The 13178-nt window shown below is 38.7% G+C and overlaps 1 protein-coding gene and 1 pseudogene across 3 annotated transcripts in view; both read right to left on the bottom strand.

Annotated features, from left to right (window-relative positions):
* LOC125915024 (tubulin alpha-1 chain-like) overlaps positions 1 to 9854 on the bottom strand; it is a 14613-nt pseudogene extending 4759 nt beyond the window's left edge.
* LOC125915084 (zinc finger protein 140) overlaps positions 9070 to 13178 on the bottom strand; it is a 23888-nt gene continuing 19779 nt past the window's right edge. The window contains exons 4-5 of one of the 3 annotated variants that reach the window (XR_007455565.1): positions 12172 to 12980; positions 9070 to 9901 (exon numbers count right to left, since the gene is read on the bottom strand). The gene's annotated coding sequence lies outside the window, so the exon portion shown is untranslated. Of the gene's footprint in view, positions 9902 to 11949; positions 12981 to 13178 lie in introns of those variants that run through there. The other 2 variants (XR_007455566.1, XR_007455564.1) reach the window with 2 other exon arrangements.

Genomic DNA, 13178 nt, shown 5'->3' with positions numbered 1-13178 from the left:
AATGGAGAATTACTCGGCAATCAAAAAGAATAAAATCTTGCCATTTGCAACCACATGGATGGAAATGGAGGGTATTATGCTAAGTGAAATTAGAGAAAAACAAATATCATATGACTTCACTCATATGAGGACTTGGAAGAGACAAAACAGGTGAACATAAGGGAAGGGAAACAAAAATAATATAGAAACAAGGAGGGGAACAAAACAGAAGAGACTCATAAATATGGAGAATAAACTGAGGGTTACTGGAGGGGTTGTGGGAGGGGGAATGGGCTAAATGGGTAAGGGGCACTAAGGAATCTACTCCTGAAATCATTGTTGCACTATATGCTAACTACTTTGGATGAAAATTTTAAAAAATAAAATAAAATAAAATAAAAATAAATGCCAATTCTGTATTTTTTCCCATTAAAACTTAACTCTATTGTATTGAGATGGGGGCTCTCATTTGGAGGTTATCATCTAATCTTCAAAAAGTGAGACTTGTAAAAATATTAACCTAATAAATTATTGCATGATTTGTTGTGATCCTTAAAGTCTAAGCACTAATTTTTTGTATACACACTGTTTTTTTTTTAATTTATTTTAAAGCTATCGTAAAAATTATTTAGGAAAGTGTTATACCATCTAATTAACATTGTTATGACCTTCTTCCCAACGTTTGGATCATGGTTTGTGCTTCTTTGTAGATCCCATTCAATTTCTAGATAGAATAAATTATCATGAGAAAATACAGACTTTGGGAAGAGAGACTGAATTGGAGGTAAACAAATGAACATTTGTTTCAAAGTCACATATCTACCTTTAACAACTTCAATAAAATTCCTGAGTAGAGTAGCAGCCACATCATCAGTGTTGTTGATCATGTGTGTTATTCAGTTAAAAACATCAAGTGATATGTAGAAAAGTAAGCCTACCTAAAATAGTTGTGTTTAAGAGGAAAATTATTTTTCCATTCCAGAAAGTAACTAAAAAGTACACACAAAATTAAACAACCATGCTTCTTTTAGCTGGTTCTCTTTAGCTTTAATCTTTTTTCTTTTAATAATGCATGCTCCTGGGGCACCTGAGTAGCTCAGTCAGTTGAGTGTCTGACTTGATTTTGGCTCAAGTCATGATCTTGTGGCTCGGGGGATCGAGCCCCTTATTAGACTCTGTGCTGACAGCACAGAGCCTGCCTGGGATTCTCTTTCCCTCTCTCTGCCCCTCCCCTGTTCTTTCTCTCTCTCTCTCTCTTGAAAGAAATGGAAAAACTTTAAAAAATAATAATAATGCATGCTTCTCCCACCCATTACTGACAAATAGTCTCCAGGAGAAACCAGTATAAATAACCACGATGACTATTTTGCATGTGACTACAAATCCTAGTAAAGATTTTAAGGGCACCTGGGTGGCTCGGTTAGTTAAGCATCTCTCTCTGTCTCAAAAATAAATAAAAACATTAAAAAAAAAAAAAAAGATTTTAAGCTGGCCAAACCCTGCTGGGGTAGTGGAGGGGGTCTACAATTTTTCTTTTTACCTTGCCACCTATGGGGCCCTGTTTCCACCTTTCTTCTTTCACCTGAACCTGCCTCTTTGGCTGCAGGGAGGATACCCAGTGAAATGTATCCATGCTGTGGTTGGATCAGAGAAACAAGAAATATCCTGATCTCTCTGCTCTGTTGTGCAAGCAGATATCACTTTTAGACTCTCAAGATGGCAGCCATTAACCTGTCCTCCATAAGGGCTCTGTCGACACAGGACTCTATTTCTATGTGAGAAACACTGAGGAAGAAAGGATGATGGCTTGATTTCCCACAACGTGGTTACAGGGACCAGTGACCTTTAAGGATGTGGCTGGGGAGTTCACCCAGGGGTGGATGATGCTTGATTCTGCTCAGAGAAGAATTTACAGAGATGTGATGTTGGGAAGCTATATAAATCTTACCTCAGTGGAATATCAATTACAGAAGCCTACTGTGATCTCCCTGTTGGGTAAAGAAGAGATAAGAACTATGAGAAAGAGGGGCGCCTGGGTGGCTCAGTCAGTTGAGCATCTGACTTTGGCTCAGGTCATGATCTCGCAGCTCGTGGGTTCGAGCCCCATATCAGACTCTGTGCTGACAGCTCAGAACCTGGAGCCTGCTTGGGATTCTGTGTTTCCCTCTCTCTCTACCCCTCCTCCACTCGTGCTCTGTCTCTCTCTGTCTCAAAAATAAATAAATAAATATAAATATAAATATATATATATATATATATATATATATATATATATATATATACACACTATGACAAAGCGAATTCTCCAAGGCACCTATCCAGTCTAGTAGATTCAACTTAAAAGACTCCACTCTTGGGGCGTCTGGGTGGCTCAGTCGGTTAAGCGTCCGACTTCGGCTCAGGTCATGATCTCGCGGTCCATGGGTTCGAGCCCCGCGTCGGGCTCTGTGCTGACAGCTCAGAGCCTGGAGCCTGTTTCAGATTCTGTGTCTCCCTCTCTCTGACCCTCCCCCGTTCATGCTCTGTCTCTCTCTGTCTCAAAAATAAATAAACGTTAAAAAAAAATTTAAAAAAAAAAGACTCCACTCTTAAGCAGAATATTTGTAAGGAAAAATCCTATAGGGCAGTGAAAATGATAAGATTCATAATGGATGATTGGTCTTCCACATTAAGTGAAGACCAAGAATTCCATAAGACCAGAAAACAGTGCAAGATCCCAGGGAGAAATATGAGGCAAGTGACCCAAAAGAAAACAGCATCTCAGAAGAGATTCTATGACCATCATGAATTAGAGGAAAACTCTAAACTTAAATCAAAACTTGTTTTTTTCAAGAGAGTCTCCACTAAACATTGCCATAAATGCTACTTAGTATTGAGTGTTTGAAATATAATTCAATCTGGGGTGGCTGGGTGGCTCAGTCAGTTCAGCATCTGACTTCAGCTCAGATCATGATCTCACGGTTTGTGAGATCAAGCCCCACATTGGACTCTGTGCTGACAGCTCAGAGCCTGGAGCCTGCTTCGAATTTTGTGTCTCATTGTCTCTCTGCCCCTCCCCCACTTGTGCTCTGTCTCGATCTCTCAAAAATAAATGTGAAAAAAAATTTTTAAAAAGAACATAATTCAATCTTGGGGTGCCTGGGTGGCTCAGTAAGGTAAACGTCCGACTTAGGCTCAGGTCATAATTTCATGGTTCATGGGTTTGAGCCCTGCATCAGGCTCTGTGCTCAGAGCCTGGAGCCTGTTTCAGATTCTGTATGTCTCTCTCTCTCTCTCTCTCCGCCCCTCACCTGCTCATGCTTTGTCTCTCAAAATAAATAAATGTTTTTTAAAAAAATCGATCTTAAACAATTACAAGAAACTGGGAATCTCTGTGAAAGTCATACATAGGATAGAGCTCTGTGACACCTTGGAAAAAACTCAAACAGCACAAAAAGAGTATGCATGTTTCAAATATGGCGAACACTTCAAACATAATAATATGCTTCCTATATATAACAATTTAATCCCTATGAATGTAATAAAAGCAAGGCTTTTTGTCATTATCCATCCCTTAGGCAACAAGAGCAAACTCCTAGTGAAAAGAAATATCATGTAATCAATGTGAGAAAGCATTCAAAAGAAATTCTAATCTTATTTTGCACAAGAAAAGTCACATGGGTGTATGAGTGTAATCAACGTGGAAAAGCATTCAGTCAGAAAACATCTGTTAAGGTTCATGTGAGAACTCACACCAGAGAGAAACCTTATGAACGTGATCATTGTGGAAAATCCTTTGGCACAAGTTATCCTATAGTGCACAAGAGAATGCACACTGGGGAGAAACTATGAATGCAGTGGCTGTGGAAAAGCCTTTACAACAGGCTCGCACCTTAAAGTTCACAAGAAAATACACACTCAAGAGAATCTCTATGAATCCAATGACTGTGGGAACGTTTTTAGGGTTTCTCATCCCTTAGGATACATGTGAGAACTCATACTGGAGAGAAATCCTATCAATGTAACGAATGTGGGAAGACCTTCAGTGTTTCCTCTTGCCTTAGGAGACACACGAGAACTCACACTGGTGAAAAACCCTATGAATGTATTCAATGTGGAAAGCCTTGGAATTGAGTGGAATGTGGAAAAGTTGGAGTTGTTCGCTTACTATGCACAAGAGAATTCATACTGGGAGAGAAACTATAAATGTTATGAATGTAGAATTGCTTCTTTCATTGTCTTAAAGTGAACTCCAACTCATTATTACAGTGTTTGTTATCCAAAATAAGCATGTAAAACTATATAGTCCTCTAAAACACCTCTTCAGCAATGTAATACATTTTGGTCTGTGTTAGTTTAATTCTAAATGTATACATGTATCACAACTTTTTGAATCTATATGGGTTTAGAATTATGCTTTTTAAAATATGATTTGAAGTTTGCAGTTATCTTCTTAATGATTTCTAAGTTAATTGCATTATGTTTAGAGTAGCTGGAGTATCTGATACTACTTTATTGGTATTTTCTTTCTGGCCTGTTGTGGCAGATACTGTTACTAGTCAGTCAGACATCCATCTCATCTTTTCCTACTGATAACCCTATTTTGGTTCACACTAGCAATATGTCCAGTTATAAAACTCCTCGCAGTCTCCTTGCAGCCAAGTGTAGCCATTTTCCTCATCTTGAGAATCAAAACTAGTATCACTGGAAACAGACCTATATAGCTTTTTCTCTTTGCCTTTGGCACTTCACCTTTTATACCTTCCCGGTTGTTTTCCCTTCGAGTTTTCCATTCCTAGAGCTGAAAGAGCCATCTGTGGCCTTGAGAATGATAACCATGGCCTAAGGATGGTATAAAAGAAGGAGATCCTGATTCCTCAGAGACCTATTTAAATAGCTGTACCAGCAGTATACTGCTTGTATTTGGCTATTTTTATGTGAGAAAAGTAAGCTTATTGATTAAAAAAAAAAAAAACATACATACAGTCAACAGAGTAACCTTGTTTTTAAAAAAGAAAAAAGGCCACAAAAAAAAAAAAAGAAAAAGAAAAAGAAAAAGCCCACAGAGGTATGTAGAGTTAAATATTTTATGTTTGATGCATGTGTTTGGATAGGAACATAGGGAAGGGAGGAATAGAAGAAGAATATTTACAGAACTCTTGTGCTTAGGCTAGAAATGATGATAGAACCAAGGTCACTGAACCAAGTGATCAGAGAAGCAGGGAATCCCAAACATTTCAATATTAGAAATCAAGTTTTCAGAGAAAGGGGAAGTTAATTGCTGAATGAAGCCCATGAGATTTTGCTAGTTGGTCCTATAAAAACTGACTAGCTTGGCTCTAATATATTAAGAAACAAAACATAGAGGAGTCTATGATGGAAGAAAGAGGCAGTAGCTGCAGTTTTTGTCATGTTAACTTTATAGAGTTTGAGACATCCAGATGAACCGGGTGCACTTCTGGACCAGAGGAGGTGTCCAGGATGAAGATACAATTTTAGCAACATCAGTAGATAGACTACAGTAGGTCTTGTGGAGGCAACTAACATTGCAGAGAGAAAGTGGATGGTGTGAGAAGAGAATGTCTGCTACTGACCATGAAGACCTGCTCTATTTAAAGGTAGGCTGAATAAAGGAGTCTTAGTAGATAAGAGGAAAACCAGAAAGACTGGAGTTTTGCCAAACCAAGACAAACCAGTGTCTCAAGAAGGAAGGTAAAGTCAGTTCTTTTAAATGCTCTTTAGAGGTGAGATTAAATGATGAAGTCTTAAAAAGTGAACATATCATAGAGCAACATGAGGAATACTGTTAACCTTAGTTGGAAATAATACATTAAGGATGGATGGTAGGTTGGGTGGGTTTAGTAATCAATAAAGGACAAATAAGTAAAGAACTGAATATAGACAAGTGTGAATAGGACAAAGTGTAGTAATTACAGAAGGATGTGGCCAAGGCAAAAGATTTTTTTTTAATTTATTTTGAGACAGTGCACGTGCACAACTGGAGGAGAGGCAGAGGATGAGAGTGCGAGAATCCCAAGCAGGCTCCACATTGTCATTGCGGAGCCTGACGCGAGGCTTGAACCCACAAACTGGGAGGTCATGAGCCAAAATCAAGAGATGGGCGCTTAATCTACTGAACCATCCATGCGTCCATGGCAAAAGATTTTTAAAGTAATGGGAAACTAGAACATGTTTAAGTCCTAACGTAATATACCCAGTTTGGAGAGATTAAATATGCAGATGTAAAAAGAGAGATAGTCAATCACACAAAGTTCCTGAGAGGGGGTTGCAGGTGTCTGGGCACAGAGAGATGTATTAATGTTACCTCGAAGAAGATACTTCCACCACAAAGGAAGGGAGGAGTGGGTGGGCTGGTTTTAATTTCTGCTTATTTACTTATAGCTAAGTTAATGGAGCTGCCCTCAGAGCATCCGAAGTGTAAAGTGTTCTTTGGTTTTTTTTAAGAGTTACTTTCTGAATGAAGGAAAACTTCCAGATTTATTCTATGAGGCCAGAATTACCCCAAACCCAAAACCAGATAAAGACTCCACTAAAAACAAGAACTACAGCCAATATCCTTAATGAATATGGATGCAAAAATTCTCAATAAAATACTAGCAAGTCAAATCCAACAATATATTTAAAAAATCACTCACCACAGGGGCGCCTGGGTGGCGCAGTCGGTTAAGCGTCCGACTTCAGCCAGGTCATGATCTCGCGGTCCGTGAGTTCAAGCCCCGCGTCAGGCTCTGGGCTGATGGCTCAGAGCCTGGAGCCTGTTTCCGATTCTGTGTCTCCCTCTCTCTCTGCCCCTCCCCCGTTCATGCTCTGTCTCTCTCTGTCCCAAAAATTAAAAAAAAAAAAAAAAAAAAAAAAGTTGAAAAAAAAAATCACTCACCACAATCAAGAGGAATTTACTCCTGGGTTGCAAGCATGGTTCAATATTCGCAAGTCAATCAACATGATACACATTAATTTAAAAAAAGGATGAGAGCCATATGATCATTTCAATAGGTGCAGAAAAAGCATTTGACAAAGTACAGCATCCATTCATGATAAAAAAAAAAAAAAAAAAAAAAAAACGAAGCAGGTTTAGAAGAACATACCTCAACATAATAAAGGCCATGTATTAACCCACAGCCAATACCATCCTCAATGGGGAAAGGCAGAGCTTTTCCACTACGATCAGAAACAACACAAGGATGTCCACTCTCACTACTGTTAAATAACAGTAACATAACATAGTACTGGAATTTGTAGCCTCAGTCATCAGACAATGAAAAGAAATAAAAGGCATCCAAATAGGCAAGAAACAAGTCAAACTTTCACTCTTTGCAGATGACCTGAAACCCATAGAGAAAACCTGAAAGACTCTACCAAAAACCTGCTAGAACTGATACATGATCTCAGTAAAGTCACAGGATATAAAATCAGTGTACACAAATCCAGTGCATTTATACACCAATAATGATGTGGCAGAAAGAGAAATTAAGGAATCCCATTTACAATTGCACCAAAAACAATAAGATACATAGGAATAAACCTAACCAAAGAGGTGAAAGACATGTATTATGAAAACTATAAAACACTAATGAAAGAAATTGAAGATGACACAAAGGCTCATGGGTAGGAAGAACAAATACTGTTAAAATGCCAATACTACCCAAAGCAATCTACATATTTAACACAATGCCTATCAAAATACCAACAGTTTTCACAGAGCTAGAACAAGCAATCCTAAAATGTGTATGGAACCGCAAAAAAACCGTGCATAGCCAAAGCAATCTTTTTTTTTTTTTCCTGAAGTTTATTTGAGAGACAGAGTGAGTGGGGGAGAGTCAGCGAGTGAGGGAGAGAGAATCCCAAGCAGGCTCCTCACCATTAGCACAAAGCCTGATGCGGGGCTCTATCTCAAGAACCATGAGATCATGACCTGAACCGAAATGGGTTCTCTGCCCATTTTAAAATTAGATTATTTAACTTCTTTAGCATTGAGTTGAACAAGTTCTTTATATATCTTGGCTATTAACCCCTTATTGGACATACTGAGTGTAAATATTTTCTTTCATTCACTAGGTCGCCTTTTCATTTTGTTGATTTCCTTTGCTGTTCAAAAGCTTTTTATTTTTGGTATAATACCAATAGTCTATTTCTGCTTTTGTTTTCCTCTCCTAAGGAGACATGTCTAGCAAATGTTGCCAAGGCAAATGGCCAAGAGATTATTGCCTGTGTTTCCTTTTAAGAGTTTTAAGATTTCAGGTCTCACATTTAAGTCTTTGAGTTTATTTTTGTGTATCATGCAAGAAAGTGGTCATTTCCCCAACAGCACTTATTGAGATGTCTTTTCTCCATTATATATTCTTCCCTCCTTTGTCATAGATTAATTGACCATATAGGCGAGGGCTTATTTCTGGCTCTCTGTACTGTTCCATTGGTCCATGTATTCCTTGATCTGTCTTATTAGTGGTTATTTCTGAGTCATAATTTTCTTTTACTTGTCTGTTCTCTAGTCTATGTAGTAAACAGAACTAAGTTTTCTGTTCTTTTTAGGTGAACAATTCCATCATGAACTAATTTCCAAAAGCATGATTATAATGTCTTCAAAGTCATACATAGATTTGCTTAGACTGTTATTGGATATCGATTCTATCCATTTTTGAAGTATCAGACAATTTTTTTTTATGTTTTTAAACTGTCTTTACTACCCCAACTTTTTAAAAGCAAACCTTTTGAAAAAGCATGTTTTAAAGTATTGCTTAAGAGTGTGGGCTCTTTTTAGACTTCATCTAAGTGGACTTTGAGGCTAAATTCAAAGCAGAGGGAAACAAGTAAGATGGTAGGATAAGAATAGGGGAACCTGTGTTAGATAAGGCAGTCAAGAAAGGTCCCCAGGTGACCATCAGCCAGAATCTGAAGGAAAGGTAGTAGTCCTCCTTGGCGGGGTGGGGGGAACAGGAGAGCTTTCTGAATAGAACAACAAGAGTCAAAGTCCTCATTCAGACCATGGCATATTTTTCCTCTCTTTCTCTCCCCTCCCCCATCTCTGTTTCAGTATTTTTGTTATTGATTCACCTTCCAGTTTACTATCTTTAGTTATGTGTTCAATTTGTGTTTAGTCCATCTATTCAATTCTTAATTTCAGATATGGTATTTTCAATTCTAGAATAGCCACTTGCCTTTCTTATAGATTCTTCTTACTAGTTGAAATGGTTTTTTTCTTCCATTCTTTCCTGTATTTTAACATATTAACCATACATCAAAATCCTTGTCTAAAACCCCCAATATCTAGGCACCTGTATGTCTGCTTCTCTCGTCTGTTTTGTCTCATTGATTACAGGCATACCTCAGAGATACTGTGGATTCAGTTCCAGACCACTACAGTAAAGCACAATATCGCAAGAAAGGAAGTCAAATGATTTTTGTTTCCCAGTGCATATGTTATGTTTACTCTTCAGTCTATAAAGTGTGCTATATTGTTCATTTCTATTTAAAAAAACCACACACCTTAGTTTTTAAAATACTTTATTGCTAAAAAAAAATGCCAACCACCACTTGGGCCTTCAGTGACTCATAGTCTTTTTGCTGGTAGAGGATCTTGCCTTGCTGTTGATGGCTGCTGACTGATCAGGGTGGTCGTTGCTGAAGGCTGGGGTGGCTGTGGCAATTTCTTAAGATAAAGAAGTTTGACCCATCAATTGACTCTTCCTTTCAAGAATGATTTCTCTATAGCACATGATGCTGTTTGATAGCTTTATACCCAGAGTAGAATTTCCTTCAAAATTAGAGTCAGTGCTCTCAAATCCTGCCACTGCTTTGTCAACTAAGTTTATGTAATAATTTAAATCCTTTGCCGTTTCCACAATCTTCACGGCATCTTCACCAAGACTAGATCCCATCTCAAGGAACCACCTTCTTTGCTCATTGATAAGAAGCAACTCCTCATCTGTTAAAATTTTATCATGAGATTGAAGCAATTCAATATAATATTAACGAAAAATAAATATTATGAGAATCACCAAAATGTGACACAAAGACATACAGTGGGCAAATACTGTTGGAAAAATGGCACAGATAGACTTGTTCAACACAGGGTCGCCACAAACCTTCAATTTGTTTAAAAAAAAAAAAGTATCTGCAAAGCACACTAAAATGAAGTATATCTATATATGTTCCTGTCCTTCACATGCCTAGTAATTTTTTTTTAATTGTGTACCAGACATCATGTTTCAAAGAACCACAGGAGCTCTAGGTTACATTACCTTCTACCAGAGAGTTTCTCCTTTCCTCTGTTTGAGGTGCTAATCACCTCAGTCCCATAAGTTTGAGCTGGGTCAGAGCTACACTGAATTTTTAATAAGCCTCATGTTAGCCTTGTTTAGCCTTTGTATTTTAGGCAGGACTCTCCTAAAGCTTTTAAATCTGAGGGCTTGGTAGGTCCTAGTCTCCTTAACCTCCTACCTCATGCAGCTTCAAATTTTCACAGATGGCTTGAGGAGAAGACTGGCTACTTATTTTGGGCAGTCGCCAGTCTCTAGTGGGCTTTTCATTCCTAAATACCACAGACACTGCAGATACTTCACTCTTTCAGCTTTTATTCTAGCCACCCAGGGTTCTGCACAGCCCTAAAATTCAGCATATGTCCCAGGAGAGGGAACCAGCTGTGTGCACTTGAAGATTCTCAAGTTGCTAATCTGCCACGTCACCTTCAAATGACCACAAAAACTTGAGATTTCCCTCTGGAATTTTGGTCCATTTAGTCATCATTGCTTCCACAGTTCAAATATGCCTTTAAAAATATGATTTTTGAGGGGCACCTGGGTGGCTCGGTCGGTTGAGCACCTGACTCTTAATTTCAGCACAGGTCATGATCTCATGTTTGGTGGGATCAAGCCCCACATCGGGCTCCGTGTTGGGAGCACAAAGCCTGCTTGGGATTCTCTCTCTTTCTGCCCCTACTCCGTTCACACTCTCAAATAAATACACACTTAAAAAACAACAACAAAAAACTACTAAAGGGGCGCCTGGGCTCAGTTGGTTAAGCATCCGACTTTGGCTCAGGTCATAATCTCCCGGTTTGTGGGTTCAAGCCCTGCATTGGGCTCTGTGTTGACAGTGTGGACCCTGCTTGGAATTCTCTCCCTCTCTCTCTGCCCTTCCCCGGCTCGCATTCTCGCTCTCAAAAATAAACATTAAAAAAAAAAACTAGTAAAAATATATTTGTATTTTATCTGCTTTATCTGGTTGTTGCCACAATACTTCATCCTATTTGAAAGTAGACTTGTTGAAAACACTAGAAGTAGCAGTTGAATCCAACCTGATAGTAACATCACATTCATTTGAAGAGAGAACAGTAAAAACTGGTTCACATTCTACACTCACAACAGCATGACAGCTGCATCTAGGAGTTGCCAGATGTGGACAGTCATTCAGCTGTAGACCTAGCTTGACAGTATACAATATAATTATCCCGAAGGTAAAGTCAATTCAGGAAGATTTCCCGCAGTAATTATACAGGAGTCATATTCCAGAAGATCTCATGTGTCATGTGAATGACTACCCAATATGCTCTTCTATAAAGGATAGACCTATTCATTTGGAGTATGATGCTTTTATACTATATGGGTAACTGAACAAATGACAACAGAATAATGAAAATACTGTGTCTGTCTCAGTTCAAATAATGGTTGCATTCCTGAGCATGTTTCACTAAACTTTACACATCTCGAATATGCAACCCTAAGAAAACTGTCTGAAATACAAACTACTACATAGATCAAAATGCTTTAGCTGGGGATCACCTGGTTGACTCAGTCAGTTAAGCACCCAACTCCCGATTTTGGCTCCGGTCATGATCCCAGGACCATGGGATAGAGCCCCACATTGAGCCCCGTGTTGAGCTCTGCACTGGGAACAGAGCCTGCTTAGGATTCTCTCTCCCTCTCCCCTTTCCTCGCTCATTCTCTCTCTCTCCCTCTGTCTGTCTCTCTCTCTCTCTCTCTCAAAAAAAAAAAAAAAAAAGCGTTCAAGCTGGATGTTTACCCCCTCATGTGTATTGAGATGGTCATACTATAGGTCACCATTGTTTCTGTCTCAAGCATACAAATAGGAACTGAAATAATATTATGTTCTACAAGTGACCTAAAATGCAGTATCGGGGTGTCTGGGTGGCTCAGTCGGTTAAGCGTCCGACTTCAGCTCAGGTCACGATCTTACAGTTTGTGGGTTCGAGCCCCGCGTCGGGTCCTGTGCAGACAGCTCAAAGCCTGGAGCCTGCTTCAGATGCTGTGTCTCCCTCTCTCTCTGCCTCTCCCCCGCTCATGCTCTGTCTCTCTCAAAAAGAAACATTACAAAAAATAAGTAAAGTGCAGTATCATCCATGCGTTTTTCTCCTACTGTTTGCTGTTTATCTTAGTGTGTCTGGCTATTTTTACAGGATTTCTCCTTGAAAAACAGGCAACTTTCTTTTTTGGGTTTCCGCTACCATTGGAAAGCACTACAGCTTACAAAAAGTGATTATGTTAAATATGGAAAGATGTAACAGATTTGTGTGCTAAAATTGAGAAAGAAAGCAACTATGAACCTTGCTAGCACCTTCTTGCTATGACAAATAAAACATACTGTATAACAGAATTCCCACAAACCATTCACTTTCTTTCTTACTTAGTAGTGTCTTGACATCTCTTATTGTATAATCTAGAAACTACGTATTTAAATTTAATTAAAAATAATGGCATAGTTCTTATTTTCTGAACTATCTCAACCACAAATTGACGAGAATACCTTTAGGATGAGTTACATAGTTCAGGATGATGTTGCATGAAGGGAATTTTATGGGCAAATTGTTATTTTTGAAAGAATGATTCAGGCAATTTGGTAAGCTGGGCCACTACCTGCAAAGGTGCTCCCTGCCTGATTGCCCCACACTTACCTGATCAGAGGCCTCTTATCATTTTTTCTCCATCATTCTTTGATTCTTTCCCTTGCTCCAGTAAGGAGGTCACATTTGATTTAGAAACAGAGTCCTGCTTACAAGAGGGAAAAAATAGATACTTCAAAATATTATGGTTCCTCCTAGATCCAGACCCAATCTCTTAATATAAAGGCAGAAAAGCTATTACAAGAAAAGCAAAAGCAGAAGGAAATAAGCAAGCCACTTCCCACTTGTACCAATTTTAATTCATTCTCTCAAGAACATGGAGAAGGAATCCAGGTGGGCAATT

This window comes from Panthera uncia, assembly GCF_023721935.1.
Source record: "Panthera uncia isolate 11264 chromosome D3 unlocalized genomic scaffold, Puncia_PCG_1.0 HiC_scaffold_9, whole genome shotgun sequence".
Classification (NCBI taxonomy): domain Eukaryota; kingdom Metazoa; phylum Chordata; class Mammalia; order Carnivora; family Felidae; genus Panthera; species Panthera uncia.
This window is presented reverse-complemented; position numbering and strand designations above follow the sequence as displayed.